The following is a 23,713-nucleotide window of genomic DNA, read 5'->3' as shown; positions in this document are numbered from 1 at the left end:
TGCCCCAGGAGCTCCTCAGATTGCTGTTTTCGAGTTGTATGCCTGCAGGCTGTTTGCCTTGTCTTCACTCCAAGAGAAGCCCCAATCCCTCCAGGCTCTCCCCGAGCAGACCCCACTGACCTTTAGAACTCCAGGCTTTAAGCCCTACTGGTTGCAAGACCTCACGAAATTCAGCGTCTCTTGCTTTCTAAGCCAATTGCTATCGGGAGTCATCTTCCCCATGCACTTCCCGGTGTGCTAGTCTGTTTCTCATCCCTTTCTGCAACCACAGCTCCCTCTCCACAGCAGCCGCCAGGATCTACTTCTCTCCCAAATCATGTTTCCACACTTCCTACCTTCTTTGATGTGACCTCTTCTCTACCTTTAGTTGTGGAGTTTGTTCTGCCAGTCTTCAGCTCAATTTCTGGGATATTTAGGATTATTTGATGGTTATCGAGTTGTATTCTTGGGATAAGGTGAGCCTAGGATCCTTCTACTCAGCTGCCATCCTCCTCTCCCTCATTACACATTAATTTTAAAAAGTCAGGCATGAGAGACAGCTCCTTGAAATATGGCATATATGAATTGAAGTATTTAATAAGACTTAATTTCACCCCTAGTTTTTACTGCTCTGCTATGATAGTATTTTCATGTTACAGAATAATTGTTGAAGATGTTTTAATATTGTGCAAATCTGGGCTGCAATAAAATATGACTCATCATTATTAATGTAATTTTAAATAAGAAAAAACTTCTGGGAAAACTGTAGTGATTATAAGATGCATACTAATTTGGAAGGTGCTAAAATGTAGATAAAATATGCATCAATGACTTAAGTTATTACTAATTCTAAAGGATACAGTTTTATACTAAGTGACTCATAAGTATTAAAAAATATTTAAACCACATAAGAGGAAAGGGGGACACATAAAAAAAAGCAAGGAATATTTGAATTTAGCTTTGAGTTTCCTGGAAGGCTAGACAAAAAAATTNGAAGGAAGGGGAGACAAAAAAAAAAAAAAAAAATATATATATATATATATATATATATATATATATATATACACACACACATATATTTGAACTGAGTTATAAAAAGAATGCTGATTTGGAACATCTGTAAAGAGCTGTAGGCAATGTAAAGGCCATTGTCTTCAACCGCAACAGTTTTAAAGAATATATAAAAATGCTTTCGTTTGACAATTTCTTCAACCTTTGAAAGCAGAAAGTGTGATTGAAGATTTGGCCAATATCTTTAGAAATTTTAAAATAAAATTTATTTAAATTGCTTAGCCAACATTTCACACTAAAGAACATCTTTAATAGGAATGCTGTACCAAGTATGACAAACATAGCAATGAGATTTTCTGAGCTTTATATTACCCTGAAAAGCCACAATTATTTGAAACTTAATTGGTACAGAAAATCATTTTTATGGATGGCAGAAGAAAAGCACAAGTTTTATCTGTTTTTAGATTGAGCTATTTATGACCAACAGTGTTATAATTGTAATAAAAGCTATTACATGACCAATGCTAATTCAGATTATGCCTTAAGTCCATGAGTTGCATTTTGTGTTTTACATTTCTTTCCTTTTTTAAAAAGATACTTGTTATGGAAATTTCAAACGTGCAAAAAGTAGACACAATATTATAGTGAACACTTTTTTTTATCTATTACCCAGCATGAACAATGATCAATTTATGGCCATTTTTGTTTCTTTCATGCCCTTACCCCTGATTCTTTTGAAATAATCCCAGATATTATAATCTTTAATCTTTAAAGTATTTCTCTAAGGTAAAGACTCTCTTTTTAAATATAACCACACTAGGATTACCATACCCAAAGAATTATTAACTCCTTAATGTCTAGCCACTTACAGTGTACATTGCTTCAATTGTCTTACTAATTTTGCTTATAAATGGATTGGTTGCTGAATCAAGATCAAAATGAGGTTCATACTCAGAGAAGAGACAAAATGGCTCCTTCTCCATCTCTGAACAATCACATCCTCAACAGTATGGACTGAGCACCTACAGTGGCAGGTGCCATGCTGGCTGCTGGGGAAACAAAGGTGAATGCAACAAAATTCTGCAAAGAATGCATCATCCAGTGCATGGGAGGGAGTAACCCCAAGCTTTTGTTCATAGGGAATGCTTAGCAGCCCTTACTCCTGGGCATTCCTCTCATATTGAATCTAAATTCCTCACTTGCAACCTATTTCCATTCTTTTTGTTTTTAGTGGACAAGGAACGATATCACTACAGACTGTTATCGTATCTATTTTTGTTTTTTGGGGGGTGATGTTTCTTTATTGTTTTTACCCTGTTGCTATTTTTTCTTTTGTTTTTACTTTTCTGCCTTTCTGTAATCTCTTCTGCTCTCCTACCACTTGTCTGCCAAGTATGTATGCCTTGTAACCGTGTATCTATAAAACATTGAACCACATAGTTATGTGGAAGACGTAAAATGTGTGTCTACCTAGGGGGAGTAACACAAAATGGCTTATTTGGCCAACAATCCTTGTACTTGTAAGTATGTGCTTAGAAGCAGTAGGGTTTTGTAATGCAGAAGAGATGTTTTATAGTGTGCAGAATATAAATAACATCATTTTAATGTTTTAAAGTATTTTCATATCAATTATTTCTTTATCCTCTCTATAATCCTATGAGTTATAAGGACAAGTATGATTATCTTTATTTGGCAGGTGGGAAAAATGCAGCAGTAAGAAATTATGCTGTATAAAGAGTACATACAAAGATAGAATGGGCCAAGCTGAGAAAGTAGTTATCTAGACTTAGTCTGTGTTCCTCTACTTGTTTCTGATGTTTTTATGAAATCATGTAACACTGACTGTACTTTGATAGAAGACAAAAGGAGTGACATGTCTAACACATGCATATTGGTCATTTTGACCTTCCTGCTCACTCCCCTCTCAAAGCTCGCTGATAATCCCCCTCCTGGCATGCAGCAGACTTACTGGATGACCCTGTTGATTGGTGAAGGACAGACACCTGAACTTAGATGTAACAGTGGGCTCTTTCTCCCAGAAATTTGAAACTGGCTTATAGGAACTACTTAGCATTGCAGCAGTGGCTCTTGAATAAGGAATGTATAAAGCCAACGCTGACCCATGGGCAAGTTAAGCCAGGTAAGTTGGTCATGGCAGAGAGAAGATTAAAGCAAATGGGCATTTACTTCCTGGTCAAGTGAATTCATCGCCTGCCCTTTTTTTTAAATTTTATTTTTAGGCAATCTTTACACCTGACATGAGGCTCAAACCCACAACCCTGAGATCAAGAGTCACATGGTCCACCAACCGAAACAGCCAGGGGCCCCTAGTCCCTTTTGAGGCCAGTTGTACTTCCTGGCTGGGAGATACTTGGTATTCATCCAATAAATTCCATTTTTGTTTAAGTACTTTGAGTGGATTTCAGTTCCTTACAATGAAATGAGCCCCAAGACCCAAGCAAATGCTTTATTTAGGCAAAGGAAATCATTGTAAGAGGTTCATCCTGGGGCTTTTACTCTTTTTCTAAGAGATGGCATTGGTGTCAGTGTTTTTGCCTTTCTAGCAGGGGTGGGAGTGTTTGTGAATTTCCCATGGAAGACTCAGAAGAGGAACTTTTCTTATTTTAAACTTTCCCAGCAGGGGTGCCTGGGTGGCTTGGTTGGTTAAGCATCCGACTCTTGGTTTCCACTGGGGTCATGATCTTGGGGCCTAGGACTGAGCCCTGCGTCGGGCTCCATGCTCAGTAAAGAGTCTGCTTGAGGATTTTCTCTCTCCCTGTCCCTCCCCAGCTCTCTCACTCTCTCATAAATAAATAAATAAATCTTAAACACACACATACACACACACACACACACACACACACACACACACACACTTCCGCAGCATTAGGACATTCTCCTTCTGCTTCTCCAGTTGATTTCAGATCTGTAGGAGTTGGAGGGAAGGACTGTGTCATGATTCTCACCCCTGGGACTTCAGAGCAGCCTTAAAATCAGTGGTGCTCAGCTCTGGGTGCCCCTAGGGGACAGTAGACTTCTTTCTGAGCAAGCTTACACCTTGGGATTTCTGTTTTGCAGAGTCCTTGCCAGCTCCTTCCCCACTCTTACACCCTGCCATCTGACTCATTAGGATCCTAGAAGGCTCAGAATTCAATGTTTCTTCATAGGTGTTTTATTTCCTTAAAACAACAACTTTGAAATGTATTGTCACCCACTAAGCATTTATTGTGTTACTATAATGGACATTGTGGTTGCCTGTGTGACATTCATATTGCCTTTTCCCATGCATAACACCTGTCTACGGAGTCTCCCCAGTTTTACACACCAGAGCATGGCATTCACCTGTGCACAATGACAGTTCAAGGGTCTCCAAAGCTGGGACTCTTGGTTATTGTGAGACATCACCTTCTCTCTTCCCTGGATGTTAAGGAGAAAGTGCTTTGCACTGGTAGCTTCTGGCAGGCCTCTTGCAATGGAGATGACAGGCTGAAGGAGAGGAAACAGTTGGAGTAAGGCAGAGTGAGTAGAGCTGCAGAGAGGTCTAGCTGGATCTCATGTGAGTAATGCCTGAGGCTTACGTTGCTTATGGACTTTGAGGTACAGGTGCCAATGAATTCCCATTATTATTTAAGGCAGTGTGAGTTCAATTTTCTATTATTTTCAGCATAAAGTATTCTGATATAGAACTTTTAAATTGATTTACTTCTCTCAAATTTTGGGTTACTGATTTCACATTCAAATCTGAGCACCTTCAGTGTACTGGCACAGCACTAGGCACTGCTGTACATTTTGCCCTTATGACGACCTTATGACATAGATAATACTGTTATTGAATTTCCACTTGCAGATGAAGATACTCAGGTTCTGAGAGATTGTGACCTCTCTAAAGATGCAAAACCTATAAGTAGCAGTCAAGTCTGAATTTGAGCCTATTGCAAATACCATATTATATCTATTTATTATGGAAAAGAAATTAAAGATAAAAATTCAGCTTTTAGATAGTTGACAGTAATCACTCATATTTGTGAAATACTTTCTATATTTCTGAAGCATATCTGAACCCATCGTACCATCAGGTTGATGAGTATCAACTGTAGGTGCTGATTACAGAGGCCAGACACAGAGAGTACCTAGGAAATGAGTCAAGCTGTGTGTATCCAACTAATGCAGGGAGAACGTGCTACAGAGTAAAAAGATGAACAGTGTTCTCCAGTGACAGGCATGGTGTGTAAGCCTGTGGGTCTTCTGGAGAGGGCGTCAATATCATTGTATAGGATTAAGTCTGAGTGAGTGAGGAGCACCTTGGGACTTGCAGACAGTGTCACTGAGAAGCAGGCAGAACCCGCCTCCACCCCAAAAGCAGCTGGATCTTTATGATCAGATCATCAATCTTGGTGTTACACAAAATGACCATAGAGACTGGCATAAAATAAGCATCAACATACCTTCTTATTTTGTTCTTTCCAGTTTTAAAAATATGGAACATCTTGCAAATTTGCATGTCCTTGCACAGAGGCCATGCTCATCTCTGAATTATTCCAATTTTAGTATATGTGCTGAAGCACACCTTCTTTTAACATATTTATTCTCCCTAGGCTGGCACAGTGTGGTCTAGGACCTTTCTGGTCTCAGAGCTGCAGAATTAGAGCAAGGGTCAGTTATCCTGATGTTTCTGAGAATCTTACAAGCCCTCAGACTAGCTATAAATCTATCAGAGTATTGTTTCTAATTTTACAGATGGGAAAGTTAAGATAATTAAGTGGGGGGGGGTTTAAAATTATTTGGCCTTCAAGTGCATTAGGCGGTAACTGAACTGAATGAAAACTAAGGTATTTTGCCTGGCTCCTCAATCTTTGTTCAACTAGAATGCATTAGCTTTTCACCCATGGGAGGTTACCTAAACCAATTTCGTTGTAAATGAAGCCCAGAATAAAAATGAGGAACATCATTGGAGGTTGAGGCTGTGCCTTTAAGTATAAAACCCAAAAAGAGTAAGCCTGAATTTGTTTGTAGTAATTAATGTTGAAGAGTTGGTAACGGGACTAGACACGTAGTGTAATCAGACTGCCTGGTGGTCACCCAGAACAGACACGCTATGACACCTGTGACACTAATGTGGAAAAGCCACGGTTTCTTGGTCAAGAGAGACACTGTCAATCCCCAGGACAATGCTGATTTCCCAGCACAGTGAGGGGCTTTAGGGCCATAAAGTTTCCAAGGCTTTCCCTGTGTATTTTGATTAGTGCGTTTTTGATAAAGTGGGCGATAGTTTCTTTTTTCATTGCTAAGGTCCCCTTTTCGTGCACCAGTAACAACCTAAAGAAGTCTTGTACCACCATTAATTCTAAACGCTCTTAGCTAATTTAACGGTATTGGGTAGACTAGAATTGGGGGCATCTTAGATAATGGATAATTTCAGACACTTCCCAGGACTCACTTTCTCATTCACTCAGAAATATTTATTGACTGCATTCTGTGTGCTGGTTCCTGGCTAGAGAGTAAAGAGCAAACAGATGTGATCGCTGCCCTGCTGAAGCTTGTAGTTTGGTGGGGAAGGTAGCATCAGGTGTGTAATTACAAAACGTGATGGATGGAATAGAAAAGATCTGAGAGTTCTGAAGACATATGCCAGGGGATCACATTTTGGATTGGGGTACCACCTCCTGAGGAAGTGATTCTTTATGCTGAGAACGGAAAGATGAGAAAGCACGAGAAGGTAGAGTGGGAACAAGAGTTTCCTAAGCAAAAGAAAAGGCAGGTTACTTGTGGTGGTGGAGGAAAGAATTGGTCCTGTTGGAGTAACTGAAGCTGGAGTATGTGAGCACGGAGGGAGAGAGATGACAGGGAGTGGTGGGTAGCTGCAGGTCCATGCACTTTGGTCATTTGAGCTTTGAAACATTGAGATATCTGAATTTAAATCTTGGCTTCTACTTTTATTTATGATCTTGGACAAGTCACTTAATTTATTTGTGAGTCAGTTTCCACTGCATTGAAATTATCTCCTGGGCAAACTAATGCAGAATGAGTGAATCTAAATGTCTGGTCCATAGCCCTGCCAGTTCCTTCTCTCCACCATCTGCTTCCTTTTTTCTTCCTGCATTTTTACTCAGAGCTATTGACGTAGTTGGATAGTTATTTAACATTGGTTTTCTTGGCCCTTTCCCATTATCTTGCAACCTGAATAATCAAAAACTGAATGATCTGGAGTTAAATATTATTTAAAAAATTTCAGTTACATCATTGATGTTACCTTTATTAATTATAACAGATGCATTTAGAATTAATTGTCATAGTCTACCTTTGCTCGAGTCTACCCTTGAGAGATGCTCAGGTTCATGTTGGCTTAATGTTTATTTACAAAACAGCTGTGATTCTTTTTTTAACTTGGAAAAGATTGTTTTGATGCATAATATGAACGCTGACTGTGTGACTTAGTAAACCAAAAATATTTACTCAGAAAACATTTCATTGCAGTTATCTGTCATGTTGAAAAGGCAGCTTTTTTTTTCTTCTTCAAGAATTTTATTTATTATTTTTTTAATAGTATATTTTATTTTATTTATTTATTTTTTATTTTATTTTATTTTATTATGTTAATCACCATACAGTACATCCCCAGATTCTGATGTAAAGTTTGATGCTTCATTTAGTTGCGTATAACACCCTGTGCACCATGCAATACGTGCCCTCCTTACTACCCATCACCAGTCTATCCCATTCCCCCACCCCCTCCCTCTGAAGTCTTCAGTTTGTTTCTCATAGTCCATAGTCTCTCATGTTTCATTCCCCCTTCTGATTACCCCCCTTTTCTTTATCCCTTTCTTCCCCTACCGATCATCCTAGTTCTTATGTTCCATAGATGAGAGAAATCATATGATAATTGTCTTTCTCTGCTTGACTTATTTCACTTAGCATTATCTCCTCCAGTGCCGTCCATGTTGCAGCAAATGTTGAGAATTCGTTCTTTCTGATAGCTGAGTAATATTCCATTGTATATATGGACCACAGCTTCTTAATCCAGTCATCTGTTGAAGGGCATCTCGGCTCCTTCCATGATTTGGCTATTGTGGACAATGCAGCTATGAACATTGGGGTGCATATGGCCCTTCTCTTTACTACGTCTGTATCTTTGGGGTAAACACCCAGTAGTGCAATGGCTGGGTCATAGGGTAGTTCAATTTTTAACTTTTTAAGGGACCTCCACACTGTTTTCCAGAGTGGCTGTACCAACTTGCATTCCCACCAACAATGTAGGAGGGATCCCCTTTCTCCACATCCTCTCCAACAATTGTTGTTTCTTGCCTTGTCTATCTTTGCCATTCTAACTGGCGTAAGGTGGTATCTCAGTGTGGTTTTGATTTGAATTTCCCTGATGGCTAATGATTTTGAACATTTTTTCATGTGTCTGTTAGCCATTTGTATGTCTTCATTGGAAAAGTGTCTGTTCATATCTTCTGCCCATTTTATGATTTGTTTATTTGTTTCTCGTGTATTGAGTTTGAGAAGTTCTTTGTAGATCTTGGATACCAGTCCTTTATCTGTGGTGTCCTTTGCAAATATATTCTCCCATTCCGTGGGCTGTCTCTTAGTTTTTTTGACTGTTTCCTTGGCTGTGCAGAAGCTCTTTATCCTGATAAAGTCCCATAAGTTCATTTTATCTTTTATTTCTCTTGCCTTTGGAGATGTGTCGTGAAAAAGGTTGCTCTGGCCGATGTCATAGAAGTTGTTGCCTATGTTCTCCTCTAGAATTTTGATGGATTCCTGTCTCACATTGAGGTCTTTCATCCATTTGGAGTTTATTTTTGTGTATGGTGTGAGAGAGTGGTCAAGTTTCATTCTTTTGCATGTAGCTGTCCAATTTTCCCAGCACCATTTATTGAAGAGACTGTCTTTTTTCCACCGGATGTTTTTTCCTGCTTTATCAAAGATTAGTTGCCCAAAGAGCCGAGGGTCCATTTCTGGGTTCTCTATTCTGTTCCATTGGTCGATGTGTCTGTTTTTGTGCCAGTACCATGCTGTCTTTGTGATCACAGCTTTGTAGTACAGCTCGAAATCCGGCATTGTGATGCCCCCAGCTTTGTTTTTCCTTTTCAACAGTTCCTTGGAGATTCGGGGCCTTTTCTGGTTCCATACAAATTTAAGGACTATTTGTTCCAGTTCTTTGAAAAATGTCCTCGGTATTTTGATCGGGATAGCATTGAAAGTGTAGATTGCTCTGGGTAGTATGGACATTTTAACTATGTTAATTCTTCCAATCCATGAGCATGGAATATTTTTCCATCTTTTTATGTCTTCCTCAATATCTTTCAAAAGTGATCTATAGTTTCTAGCATATAGGTCCTTTACGTCTCTGGTTAAGTTAATTCCAAGGTAACGCATGGTTTTTGGTGTTATTGTAAATGGGATGGATTCCCTAATTTCTCTTTCTTCAGTCTCGTTATTCGTGTATAGAAATGCAACTGATTTCTGGGCATTGATTTTGTATCCTGCCACCTTACTGAATTGTTCTATAACTTCTAATAGTTTGGGAGTGGATTCCTTTGGGTTTTCCATATAGAGTATCATGTCATCTGCAAAGAGAGACAGTTTGACTTCTTCTTTGCCGATTTGGATACCTTTGATCCCTTTTTGTCTTCTGATTGCTGTTGCAAGGACTTCTAGTACTATGTTGAATAATAGTGGCGAGAGTGGGCATCCTTGTCGTGTTCCTGATCTTAAGGGAAAGGCTTCCAGCTTTTCCCCATTGAGAATAATGCTTGCAGTAGGCTTTTCATAGATGGCTTTTATGAGATTGAGAAATGTACCCTCTATTCCTACACTCTGAAGGGTTTTAATCAGGAAAGGATGCTGTATTTTGTCAAATGCTTTTTCTGCATCAATTGAGAGGATCATATGGTTCTTGAGTCTTTTCTTGTTGATATGATGTATCACATTGATTGATTTGCGAGTGTTGAACCATGCTTGCATCCCAGGTATGAATCCCACTTGGTCATGATGGATAATCCTTTTAATGTACTGTTGGATTCTATTAGCAAGGATCTTGTTGAGGATTTTGGCATCCATATTCATTAGAGAAATCGGTCTGTAATTCTCCTTTTTGAGGGGGTCTTTGCCTGGTTTGGGGATCAAGGTAATATTAGCCTCATAGAATGAGTTTGGTAGCTTTCCTTCTGTTTCTATTTTTTGAAATAGCTTTAGGAGAATAGGTATTATTTCTTCTTTGAATGTTTGGTAGAATTCCCCAGGAAAACCGTCTGGGCCTGGAGTTTTATTATTTGGAAGGTTGTTTATCACTGACTCAATTTCTTCATAGTTAATTGGCCTATTTAAGAAATCTATTTCTTCCTGTTTCAGTCTTGGTAGTTTATAGGTTTCCAGGAAGGCCTCCATCTCTTCCAGATTGTTTAGTTTTTTGGCATATAGCTGTTGATAAAAGTTTCTAATAATCCTTGCAATTTCAATGGTGCTGGTCGTGACCTCTCCCTTTTCAGTCATAATTTTAATAATCTCAGTCCTTTCTCTTTGTTTTTGGACAAGTTTTGCCAGTGGTCTATCAATTTTATGGATTCTCTCAAAGAACCAGCTTCTAGTCCTGTTGATCTGCTCTACTGTGGTTCTGGTCTCTAATTCATTGATTTCTGCTCTAATCTTGGTCAACTCCTTCCTTGTCAGTGGGTTAGGCCTGTCCCTCTGTTGCTGTTCCAGTTTCTTGAGGTGAGAATATAGAAACTGCATTTTAGATTTTTCTATTCTTTTGAGTGAGGCTTGGATGGCTATGTATTTCCCCCTTAGGACTGCCTTTGCAGTATCCCATAGGTTTTGGACCGTTGTGTATTCATTCTCGTTGGTCTCCATAAATTGTTTAATTTGTTTTTTGATTTCCTGGTTTATCGAGTCATTCTTGAGCAGGATGGTTCTTAGCCTCCAAGTGTTTGAGTTTCTTCCAGGTTTTTCCTTGTGGTTGAGTTCCAATTTCAGAGCGTTGTGGTCTGAGAATATGCAGGGGATAATTTCAATCTTTTGGTATTGGCTGAGACCTGTTTTGTGTCCCAGAGCATGATCTATTCTTGAGAATGTTCCATGGGCATTTGAATAGAATGAGTATTCTTTGGTTCTGGGGTGTAGTGTTCTATATATATCTATGAGGTCCAACTCGTCGAGTATGGCATTCAAAGCCTTTGATTCTTTGCTTAGTTTTTGCCAGGGTGTTCTGTCTATTTCTGATAGTGGGGTGTTGAGGTCCCCTACTATTACTGTGTTCTTATCTATATGTCTCTTTATTTTGGTTAAGAGTTGGCTTGTGTATCTTGCTGCTCCCCTGTTGGGGGCATATATATTAATAATTGTCATATCCACTTGTTGAATACTTCCTTTAAGAATAATATAGTGCCCTTCTGTATCTCTCTCTATGGCCTCTAGTTTAAAATCCAGTCTATCTGATATGAGAATTGCTACTCCAGCTTTCTTTTGAGGTCCATTTGCGTGGAAGATGGTACTCCATCCCCTTACTCTAAGTCTGAATGCATCTTTGGGTTCAAAATGAGTCTCTTGTAGACAGCAAATGGATGGGTCATGTCTTTTTATCCAATCTGCAACCCTGTGGCGTTTTATGGGAGAGTTTAAGCCATTTAGATTGATAGAGATTATTGACAGATATGATTTTAATGATGCCATTTCTCTTTAAAGTCTTTGTATCGGTTGTGACTTGCTGCTCTGTATCACTCTTGGGGCCTTTTTACCTTTATAGAGCCCCCCTTAATATCTCCTGTAGGGCTGGTTTCGTGGTTACGAAATTGGTTAATGATTGGCGATTTTGGAACGTCTTTATTTCTCCATCAATTCTGAATGACAGCTTTGCTGGATAAAGGATCCTTGGCTGCATGTTTTTCTCTGAAAGAGCTTTAAAAATGCCCCCCCAAGCCTTTCTCTCATTCCAGGTCTCTGTAGACAGGTCTGACGTAATCCTGATACCTTTGCCTTGGTACGTGAGAAATTTCTTTGCCCTGGCCGCTTTCAATACTGTATCCTTGGATCTAATATTTGCGAATTGCACTATGACATGCCGTGGCGTAGGTTTGTCCTGGTTGAGCTTGGATGGGGTCCTCTCTGCCTCTTGGACACGAATGCTTGTTTCCCTTGCTAGATTAGGGAAGTTTTCAGCTACAATTTGTTCAAATATCTCTTCTAGACCTCTGTTTTTCTCCACCCCTTCAGGGATGCCGATGATTCTGACATTGGATCGTTTCATAGAGTCAGTAATCTCCCGTAATCTACATTCGTGGGCGTGGATTTTTTTAAGACCAGCTTCTATTTTCGTTTTTTCTTCTACTAACCCATCCTCCAATTCGCTAACGCGTTCCTCTGCCTCGGTGACCCTGGCCGTCAGAGCCTCTAGTTTTGACTGTATTTGGCCCATAGAATTTTTAATTTCTGTCAGATTCGCTCTCATTTCTGCCCTTAGGGATTCTATATTCTCAGCAACGCTTTCTCTGATGCTTTTTTCAAGTTTACTCATCATCTTGACCATTGTTGCTCTGAATTCCATTTCTGATAATTGGGATACATCCATATGTATTAATTCTGTGGCCGAGGCCAATTCTGTGGCAGAGGCCACAGACTCATTATCTTTTCTTTGCTGGGGGGGACTTCTCCTTCTCGTCATTCTGATGAAGAGAGATTGCAGGGTTGTCCAGAGCCCAAGTGTTGACTGGGACCCAGGCCGTGCGCCCTTGTTTTATAGAGATCTTAGGGATGTGGGCTTCTTCCTTAAAGAGTTTATTTATTTATTTGAGAGAGAGAGAGACAGTCAGCAAGAAAGGGAACCCAAGCAGAGGAGTGGGAGAGGAAGAAGCAGGTTCCCGGTGGAGAAGCCCGATGAGGGACTCCTTACGGAGCGTTGTGATCACACCCTAATCCGAAGACAGGTGCTTGGTGACTGCGCCACTCAGGCGCTCCGGGTTGTGGGCTTCTTGATTTTTCAGCCTGCCTTCTGGGGGAGGGGCCTGCCTGCCGGTACTCAGAAAACCCTGTTTGGGTAGAGTCTCTGTGTCCCTTGCGAGGGGGGATGGGGATGGGCACCCTGTGAGCCGGTATTTCCGGGCTTTTGTTCTCTGGCGGCTTTCCCTGGCGGTTTGCTATGCCTCTTCTGAGAGAGCAGCAGCGGCTGAAATTCAGCCTCTGTCTCAGAACAGAGGGATCGCGGATCGTTCTCCACTGATGTTCTGGCCACTTTAACTCTGTTTCTGTTGGTGCTGCTCAACCCTGCAGCATCCCGGGCTGTGCGCCCCACACCCGGCGTCCCAGCCCTCACTTCCAGGGCCGGCACGTCTCTGTCCTTTGTGTTTCCAACCCCGCCCGCCGCCAGCCGCCCCGCGCGGGCTCCCGGAGCTCCCCGTCTCAGTCTGGTGTCTCACGGGTGCTGACCGCGAGTCCGCCTGCTCCCCCGTGCAGGTGGCCCTCCAGCCGCCAGCCGCCCCGCGGACGCTCCCGGAGCTCCCGGTCTCAGCCTCGATCCAGTGAGCACACCGGAGCTCCGGAGCTCCGTGAGATGCTTGGTGGTGCACGCTCCCGGCTCACGGACTCAGTCTGCCGTTTCCAGAGTGCGGGTCCGCGGTCCGCCCGCTCCCCGGTGCAGGTGGCCCGCCAGCCGCCCTGCGCGCGCGCTCCTGGAGCTCGCGTTCTAAGTCTGTTGTCTCGCGGGTGCCGTCCGCGAGTCCGCCTGCTCCCCCGTGCAGGTGGCCCGCCAACCGCCAGCCGTCCCGCGTGCGCTCCCGGAGCTCCCTTCTCAGCCTGCTGTCTCAAGCGTGCGGGTCCGCGGTCTGTCCGCTCCCCCTTGCAGGTGGCTACCGCTTCCCGGCGCCCTGACACGGCGGCTCCCTCCCCCTTCTGTTTAGCTTCCGATATCTGTGCGCGGTTTCACGGCTCCCCGCTTCGTACCTCGATACTCAGCGCTGGAGATGTTCATTTGTAGAGATCCAGATGTATCTTCCTGCGTCTCAGGCTGATTCCGTGGATGTTCCTGCTGGTCTGGTACCTATCCAGCTCAACTCAGGGGACCGGCTGAAAAAGGGGTCCCCTACTCCTCCGCCATCTTAACCTCCTCCGAAAAGGCAGCTTTTTGTTTCAGTGCAATGAATGCAACATAGCATGTTTTGGTTTATTAGGTCTGTTGGTTGAGATTGGTTATCGGAAAACACTTGGGAAAATATTCCCAAATATAACAAGTGCCCCAGATTCTCAAACATTAGGAAGATGTCACAGGATATACTCATTCTTCCAGGTCAGTGAACTAGATCACAGAATTCTTCTGTTTCTTTCTTTCCCCACTCTTACTATAATAAAGCCTATTGTGAAGGAACTTCTCGAATTGGTAACTAGCACTAATTATCTTTCAAAAATGCTTCTATAGGGAATTTATGCTTCACACCATCTTATACCTCTGTGACCTAGAACTATACCTTTGGCTTCCATAGGTCTTAGTGTAAAATAGAACACCATTATGTTTCCTACCAACCTCACAGGATGGTCCTGGGTGTTAAACTAGATGCCATTTTTAAAATAGTTGAGAATGGGGAGCATTCATTCAACAAATCTGCCGGAATGGAAGAAACCAGAAGTGCTCTTTCACAGTCTGGCCCAGGAGTATTATTTGAGCATTGTAACAACCCTACGAAGTAGTCAGGACAGCAACTATCAAGTGCTAGGGGAATAGTAGGTACTATGCAATGAAGATTCTTTAAATTCACTTGTTATGTTTCTCTAAATAATTAAATCCCACAACTACTCTATAGCTCATTTTGTTGTTCATTGACCTGTGCTGCCAGTAGGTTCTTTTCCCTATAGAACCCTCTAAACCTTTCATTGTTCACGCTTGCCTTCTTGCTTTTTAATGAATCATAAAATGGCTCTCAAAGACTTAAACAGTCATCCCCTTTGTAGCCTTTTCTTTTAAGAAGTCAGAGTTATCCCATATCTTGTATATCGTTTTCTTTTCTGTTCTTTTATAGTTCTGAGTTTTATAGTTTTTCTGCCAAGTCTGCTGAACTTTTCTTCTCAGGTCTTTTTTTCTTTCTTGTTCTCTTTTTTCTATAAAAGAGTCTTTCCTTCCCTGAAAGTTATGCTGATGTCCCTTTTAACCCCTGAATTGTAATGTTACTTTTCCAACCTACTGGGTTGAACCCCTAGGCACTTTGGGGAGGGCCTCATGTTGTCTGATGGAAAACTACTGGCTACTTAAATTGCAGGACACTGGCTGTCCCCTCCACATCCCCTTTCTAGGCTGCGGTGCCCCACCACTCGGAGGCCTTCCTCTCGTTAGGTCATTAGGTCGTGGTGGAAGCGTTTCCCCTTCCAGGACAGGGCACATCCACTGAGTTCCGGCAAAGGGGCTTTCCTCCTTCCCTGTAAACATTATCTGATGGTGTAATTCAGAGGGAAAGGGGAAGAGCCAAGGCAGTTGTGCTGTTGCCTGCTTTTCCTGGCAAGACTGTTGGGGCATGTTGTTCCCAGAGCCTGTCCTCATAATCTGATCATTCTCATCCCCCTGGGGTGGTCCAGAGGTTGCCACACAGAGCAGTGTGACAGGCCACCAGCAAGGTGATAAAGAAGAGAACACCAAGGGGACCTCCCACACATGGCAAAAGGGAGAATGTTAGTAAATGAAAGTCCTGAATCTCACACCTTCCTTCAAGTAGAAGTCCCAGATGGAAATTCTCCGAATCACACCCTGTAAATATTTATTTTCACCCTGGGCTTATTTTCCTTAGACCTTTTGTTGTCAGGGAGAAACAGCAAGAGGAAAAAAAGTAGAGATGAAGGAAGAGGAAAGTTCAAAGAAACTTGGGAACTTGACTCTTAGAAGCAGCCTATTCAAAAATATATATTTAGACAATATTGAGAGCGACAGGGAGGATGTTGACTTTACTGAAGGTGGCGTGAAGGCAGGGCACCCAGTTTTACCAACTGTTAAGTGACCAGTATATGAACATAAAAAACATATAAATTGGCTTATTTCAGACATTCCAAAGAATGAAGTGCTTTTTACGGGGGGGGGGGGGGGGGGCGGAAAGAACTGCTGTTCAATTTCAAGTGTAAGCAGAATAAAGTTTAAAAATTAAAATTCTTCAAAAACCAGAAATTGTCTGTTAACTATTGACAAATATAAATTTTAGTGGATTCATAATAGTAAAATCCTAGTCCTGGTGTTTAAAATGAAGTGCCACTTATTTAAATTTAGTCTTTGAGAAATAGTACAAAACGTAAAACTTATCTCTAAAAATAAAGCTCTCTAACCTATAATTTGAGAGCTCTCCGATTTTAATATGAATTTCTTTGACAAGTTCTGTTTCCCTTGTGACAGAATGTCTCTTTTCAGTTTGAGTCATCATTGCACATTTATGAAATCTGACAGTGCTGTTTTTATACAGCCTGTGATATTTGGGTCAAGGTGATGGGTGAGACATTGCGAAGGTGGAGTAATTTGACTGATTGGATGTGGGTGGTAAAGAAGGTTTACCTGGGAGTGACAGAGGGTTACAGAAGGACAGGGGGAGGCAGGGCATGGGATACCAAAGGTGCATTTCTACTGTCTTTGCCATTTTGCCTGCCATTTGAATTCAGATGTCTGATGCTGTACTATCCAACCCTTCATTAATCTTTGAAATTAGCTAAGAAAGGGACTTTTCTTTCTTTCTTTTTTTTTTTAAGATTTTATTAATTTATTTGACAGAGAGAGAGACAGCCAGCGAGAGAGGGAACACAAGCAGGGGGAGTGGGAGAGGAAGAAGCAGGCTCCGCGGGGCTCGGTCTCAGAATGCCGCCGGGATCACACCCTGAGCCAAAGGCAGATGCTTAACGACTGAGCCACCCAGGCACCCCAAGAAAGGGACTTTTCTTGTAGCTAAGTCCAGGGTTCTGAAACTGGGGCCATGGGTGTATTTGACTGTAAGTTCTGAATTTCTCTACCAAAAGCAAAATCCATTCTCTCTCTCTCTCTTCCCCCCTCATTCTGTTTTAGTTAGTAATAATGGTTATCTTAGAGGACACAATTTCTTGTTTTTGTTTATTTTTTGTTTCCTTTAAAAATATGTATGTATGTATGTATGTATGTATTTATTTAAAGTAATCTCTATGCCCAGCATGGGGCTCCAGCTCACAATCCTGAGATCAAGAGTCACATGTTCCACCGACTAAGCCAGCCAGGCTCCCCTTTTCCCTGTTTTTATCAACAAAATACTAAGGGACCAAATTTCATTTGCTGCTAAAGTCTGAGAGCTTATGGAAGCCACTAGATAAAGAGGGACAAAAGGAGGTTTTTTTTTCCCTTGGCACTCAACAGAGAATGCATTTCTAGAAGCCTAACATATTCTAGCAAGGGGAAGGCCACAGCTGTGAATGCAATTAATGGCCCTTGCATTTGCAAAAAAACACAGATCCATAAAGTGCAATGACGTCTTTTTAAATGTGTGCTGTATTTGGGGGGCAAAAAAAATAATTTACAGGCAGGGTGGGATTGGGTTTTAAGCAGATGGGTATGTTTTCAATGTGGCATGGTATGGGGTGGAGCATGAAAATGACCAATTCTACCATAAAATATTAAAATCTGCTGGTGTTCTGGAACTTTATTTTTTTTCTTCTTATGATTGCTTCTCTGGCCTCTGCAAATGCCCCTGCCTTCACTCCAGATATGGATCCAGATTCTGGCCAGCTACTTAGACCAGAGGATTTAACTGGTTTCATATGTTACTGGCACCAAATTCTTAGAAAAGAAGCAAACAAACAAACAAAGAAGAATCTAATGATTTACTTTTTCAATCAGCTTGCCGTATTTTTGGAAGTTTCAGGTGCGCTGTCTGCTAGATTGTTTACTCCTAGGCTACTTCTTCATAATATTGATAATAACTTTTTAGGATGCCTTTCATCAGTGGTTCTCAAACTTTAATATGTATCAGAATTATCCTGATGTCCTGTTAAATATAGATTGCTGGGGCTCGCCCCCATAATTTCTGATTCAGTGTGTGGGGGACAGAGCCCTGTAATTTGCATTTTTAACAAATTCCAAGAAAATGCTGATGCTGCTGGTTTGGAGATCACACTTTGAGAAACTCTGTTTCAGATATAAGTTTGTTAGATATTAATCCCAGTCTTCATACTGGGTTTCTTGATCAGCTGCTGAGATTAGCCCTTACTCTTTTTTTTTTTTTTTTTTTGAGTAAGCTCTACACCCATTGTGGGGCTCAAACTCACGAACCGGAGGTCAAGAGCTGCATGCTCTACCAACTGAGCCAGTCAGATGCCCCAGCCCCTTTTCTTAATAGGGGTTTCCAGAAAGTACAGTACTATAGGTCAGAGGAACTCTTAACAGTTTATGAACTGCCAGAACCTAGGAACATTCCACTGGAAGAATTTTAGGAATTTATGTTGGCCGTGTGGTATCTGCTACACCATGGGGGTTTGTCAGTGTCCTGGAGAGACCTGGAGTTGCCGGGGTCAGAGATGTTAGACCTGAATATCTCATCACACTCAGACATCTTTTGACTAATCCTGCAGGTTGAATCCCCAAATCTCAACCACTATCGAACTCAATAAGATGGGACCTTATAGTCAGGACCTTATTTTATTTAATTTATTTTTTATTGAGATGTAATTGACATCTAACATTATATTAGTTTCCAGGATGCAATAAAATGATTCTATATATGTATATATTGCAAAATAATAACCACAATAAGTCTAGGTATCATCCATCGCTACATATGGTTACAAATTCTTTTTTCTTTTAAAGATTTTATGTATTTATTTGAAAGAAAGAGCGCACCCGAGAACATGAGCAGGGGGAGGGGCAAAGGAAGAGGGAGAAGCTGACTCCCCACTGAGCAGGGAACACAGTCCCAGGACCCTGGGATCACGACCTGAGCCAAAGGCAGACACTTAACCAACTGAGCCGCCCAGATGCCCCTACAAATTCTTTTTCTTGTGGTGATAACCTTGAAGATCTACTCTCCTAGTAACTTCCAATTATACAGTACGGTGTTATTAACTGTAGTCACCATGTTGTAAATCATATCCCCAGGATTTCCTGGTTTTATAACTGTAAGTTTATACCTTTTGACCCTCTTCACCCATTTCATCACCCTCCCGTACCTCACCTCTGGCAGTCACCAATCTGTTCTCTGTATCTATGAGTTCTATTTTTTGTCTGTTTATTTTTTAGATTCCACATATAAGTGAGATCATACAGTGTTTATCTTCCTCTGTTTGACTTATCTCATTTAGCATAATGCCCTTAATCTCCATCAGTGTTGTCACGAATGGCAGGATTTCTTTCTATTTTATGGCTGAATAGTATTTGAGACCATATTTTATTTGATTGGCATAGTAGACCAATCGTAATGAGAAGCTTTTTAATAATCAATAAAACAAAAGAGTCTTTGGATTTTCTTCCATTTAAATAACAGTGATTGGAATTGTTACTTTTGTTTTCAGTAACCCCATGGAAATATTTGTTAATTATTCCCATGTGGTCTACAGAGGAACAAATAGGTCAGACACTAAGCCTGAGCCTCAAACTCTTAACATCTGGATGGAAGTTAAGAGGGGCAGTCAGAAATTTTTATTATAGACTCCTGGATGCAAAGAGGAAGAGCTCCCTATTTATGTGAAAATATCTGGGGATAACTACGAAAAATAACCACCTCCAGTGGCTTTCCTTATCCTGGCTAATTTTTTCCTATAATACTTATTATATTGGAATTTACACCATTTATTTATTTATTAAGTCACCTGTCACCGTCGAATGCACATATCCCGAAGGCAGGGACTTTGTCTTTTTCCCAGTGCCAAGTGGTTTCTGGCATGTTCTTGTTGCTGGATAAATATTTGACAAATGAGTGAATGCATAAATCTATCTTGGTCAGCAACTTATCTCGTTCCAAAATTACCAAACCACCAATAGATTTATCATTTTCCCGTAAGGAGGTAGGTCGCCTAAATGCCGGTTCTGCAGGACTAGTTTCTATCAGCAGCAGGTGGGGATGACGATGGTATTCTGAAGCAGGTAGGCTAACAAGTTGAGGAATTCTGGAAGAGAATGGGCAAAGGCAGACTCTTTGAATGTGTTGTCTGAGTTGTTGGAACTCCTTATAATTATGGCCAAGACCATAAAATTAATATATCTCATCCTGTTTTAATAATACGCCTTCTTTACCTATACAATTTCTTGAGTTAATTCTCTTAATTTGGGGTTGAATCATCCTTAATCATTGCCTTAGTAGGCAGTTTTACTGGCTGTTAAAACTTTTTAATTTTTAACTGAGACTCCTTATTCGTGGATGTAGCCTGAGTGGAGAGCTACTGTGTTAGGCATTTGGTTGGGCTTTACTCATCGGGGGGAGGGGACTGTTTATGAGTTATCTGTGAGAATTAAAAAAAATTTTTGTTTTTTATTTTGATGATAATTTCAACAAATGTAATATAAACATATTCTAGATCATCAAGCTGATTCCCTTATATACCTTAGTACTACCATCATATTTCAATGCCCACGTATGCATTTGTGTTTATGACGGTTGGGTTGGGGTCATGCGTTTATTTTTTCAATATATGGATATTTAAATTTATTTATTTATTCATTTATTTGGTTCCATACCCAGCATGTAGCCCGATGTGGGGCCTGTACTCACAACCCTGAGATCAAGACCTAAGCGGAGATCAAGAGTCATGCTTAACTGACTCAGCCACCCAGGCGCCCCAGGGGTCATGCATTTATAATAAACTGTCACACATATATGAGAAAAGAACAGTGGGGGCGCCTGGGTGGCACAGCGGTTAAGCGTCTGCCTTCGGCTCAGGGCGTGATCCCAGCGTTCTGGGATCGAGCCCCACATCAGGCTCTTCTGCTATGAGCCTGCTTCTTCCTCTCCCACTCCCCCTGCTTGTGTTCCCTCTCTCTCTGGCTGTCTCTATCTCTGTAAAAAAAAAAAAAAAAAAAAAAGCCTGTTTTTTTAAAAAAAAAAAAAAAAGAAAAAGAAAAGAACAGTGGCGGGTGATGTATAATGATACACTTGTACCAAGTGAAGATCATAACACAGTGCAGAGACCCCATATGAAGGAGCTTGTGTCTGATCTTGGAGATCCTGTGATGACAGACCATTGAAGGGACTCAGATCAGCTAGAGATAGCAAAGATGAAGAGAAGAAATGTTCATGATGTTCAATCAGCATGAATTAGTTATTATTTGTCTCTGGAGGGAGGAGGGTTAGGATGGTGAGAGAGTAGTGAAGGGTGGCTGCTCCTGTTTCTCAAGCCTGAGCAATGTAGAGATTTCCCTGAAGGGAAAAAAAAAATTTTTTTTGCAGTGTATGGTGCTGACTTGAATTAATTATATGATAATGTTACTTTCATATGTATATGTAAAAAATTAGACATACATTTTTTATTAGTCTTATAAACCAAAACATATTTACAAATTCAATATAAAGAACCATAAAATATAAACAACCATAAAACCAGTTAATTCTAAATTAACAACTTCATTTTTTTTTAAAGATTTTATTTATTTATTTGACAGAGAGAAAGACAGCCAGCGAGAGAGGGAACACAAACAGGGGGAGTGGGAGAGGAAGAAGCAGGCTCATAGCGGAGGAGCCCGATGTGGGGCTCGATCCCATAACGCCGGGATCACGCCCTGAGCCGAAGGCAGACGCTTAACGACTGCGCCACCCAGGAGCCCCAACAACTTTATTTTTTTAAACAGCATTAATTTTATATGACAAATGGTGTTGTTTTGATAAAACTAAACCACTACTTGCAAACTAAACTTAGCACACATTGCTACAGCACAGGATATTTTGAGTTAAGATAAAGAAAAGTGGTGAAGAATTGTCAATGCACAGCTCATGAACAGACTCAACCCTTTCAAAAAAAGGGGTTCTACGTCTCTCAAGTTTGAGAGACTGTTTTTAAAGACTCCACTCAAGGGTTTCTTCATTTGAAAGGCTTCTCTGCCAAACCCAGCTGGGTCTGTGCAGAGTTCTGTCAATTAATTTATCTCATAATGTTGTGGCTTTTATGTATTTTTTTTTCTCTGAAAGCAATTTCTTTTTAATGTCCATCAAGACTGGAACAATGCCTAGCATATAGCAGGGCAGAGTAAAGGTTTTTTGGTTGAATGAAAGCTTCAAATAGACATCTGGGTTGGCTTTCTATTTCTTTCTTTGTTTCTTTCTTTCTTTTTCTTTCTTTCTTTCTTTTTCTTTCTTTTCTTTCTTTCTTTCTTTCTTTCTTTCTTTCTTTCTTTCTTTCTTTCTTTCTTTCTTTCTCCTTCCTTCCTTGCTTCCTTCCTTCCTTCCTTCCTTCCTTCCTTCCTTCCTTCTCAGAGAGAGAGAGCACAAGCAGGGGGAGCTGCAGAGGGAGAAGGAGAAGCATGACTTGAGCCAAAGGCAGATGCTTAACCAACTGAGCCACCCAGGCACCCCTGGACTTTTTTTTAAATTATTCATTAAGCAAAATTAAAAAAAAGCCAGGGGGTATATTACGGTTCAGTCTGAAGACAAGAGACATTATGAGTGCTGTGGGATAAGGGATTTTTCTAGGAGTTAGCTCTTATGTAATTGAGAAGGAGCTGCGGAAGTGAAAGTCCAGGCAGGGAGTCAGATAACTGGAGAAGGGTCACCAGCCAGGCATCAGAGAAGCCAAGTATGTCCAGTGATGGGGAACCTCACGGACAGGTCTGTGCAAGCTGGCTACCACATATGTGTTTGGTCATAGGTGTGGGTCACCAGGGTCAATAGGAGGGAAGAAGAACTGGATGTGGAACAGAGGAGAACAAGGAATCTGGAATCTGTAGGCTACTTTTGCATATATCTGTCACCATGTCTGACTACAACAACTTTCAGAGAGTAATGACCATTGCTTCACTTCTGCCTTCTAACTCTCGTTCAGGTTCCTCTTGGTCAACTCAACCCCACAACCACAGAAGGAGAGGATTTGGGGAAACACAGTTCCAGCTTAACCAAGTTAACACAGCACAAACCACCACAATCAGATCTCTGCTTCAGCTAGCGTAGCCCTCTAGGGCACGTGCACACGCACACACGCGCGCGCACACACACACACACACACACTCCTTGTTTATCCATTCATCATATTATAGAATATATATATATAAATATGTATATACATATGAAAGTAGCATTATCATATAATTAATTCAAGTCAGCACCATATACTGCAATATATATATATATATAAATATGTATTCTGAGTAATAAACAAATCCTTAACTATAAAGAACAAGCTGATGGTTACCAGAAGGGAGGTGGGTGGGGGGTTGGATGAAATAGGTGATGGGGAATAAGGAGTATACTTGTTGTGATGAGCACTGGGTGTTGTATGAAAGTGTTGAATCACTATATTATACACCTAAAACTAATATCACACTGTATGTTAACTAACCAGAATTGAAACTTTTTTTTTGAAGATTTAATTTATTTATTTGATAGAGAGAGAGACAGCCAGCGAGAGAGGGAACACAAGCAGGGGGAGTGGGAGAGGAAGAAGCAGGCTCCCAGCGGAGGAGCCTGATGTGGGGCTCGACCCCAGAACTCCGGGATCACGCGCTGAGACGAAGGCAGACGCTTATGACTGAGCCACCCAGGCGCCGCCCAGAATTTAAAACTTAAAAATAAAAAAAAAAGTAAATAAAAAGATGAAATAAAATAAAATA

At 41.0% G+C, this 23,713-nt stretch overlaps 1 pseudogene; it reads right to left on the bottom strand.

The window, feature by feature from the left end:
* Nucleotides 1-5,461: 5,461 nt before the first annotated feature.
* LOC117797329 lies at nucleotides 5,462-5,555 on the bottom strand (annotated as a pseudogene).
* Nucleotides 5,556-23,713: the final 18,158 nt, after the last annotated feature.

The sequence above is a fragment of the Ailuropoda melanoleuca genome, chromosome 20 (assembly GCF_002007445.2).
Source record: "Ailuropoda melanoleuca isolate Jingjing chromosome 20, ASM200744v2, whole genome shotgun sequence".
NCBI classification, from domain to species: domain Eukaryota; kingdom Metazoa; phylum Chordata; class Mammalia; order Carnivora; family Ursidae; genus Ailuropoda; species Ailuropoda melanoleuca.
The sequence above is the reverse complement of the archived record's forward strand: the minus strand, read 5'-3'. Positions and strand labels throughout refer to the sequence as shown.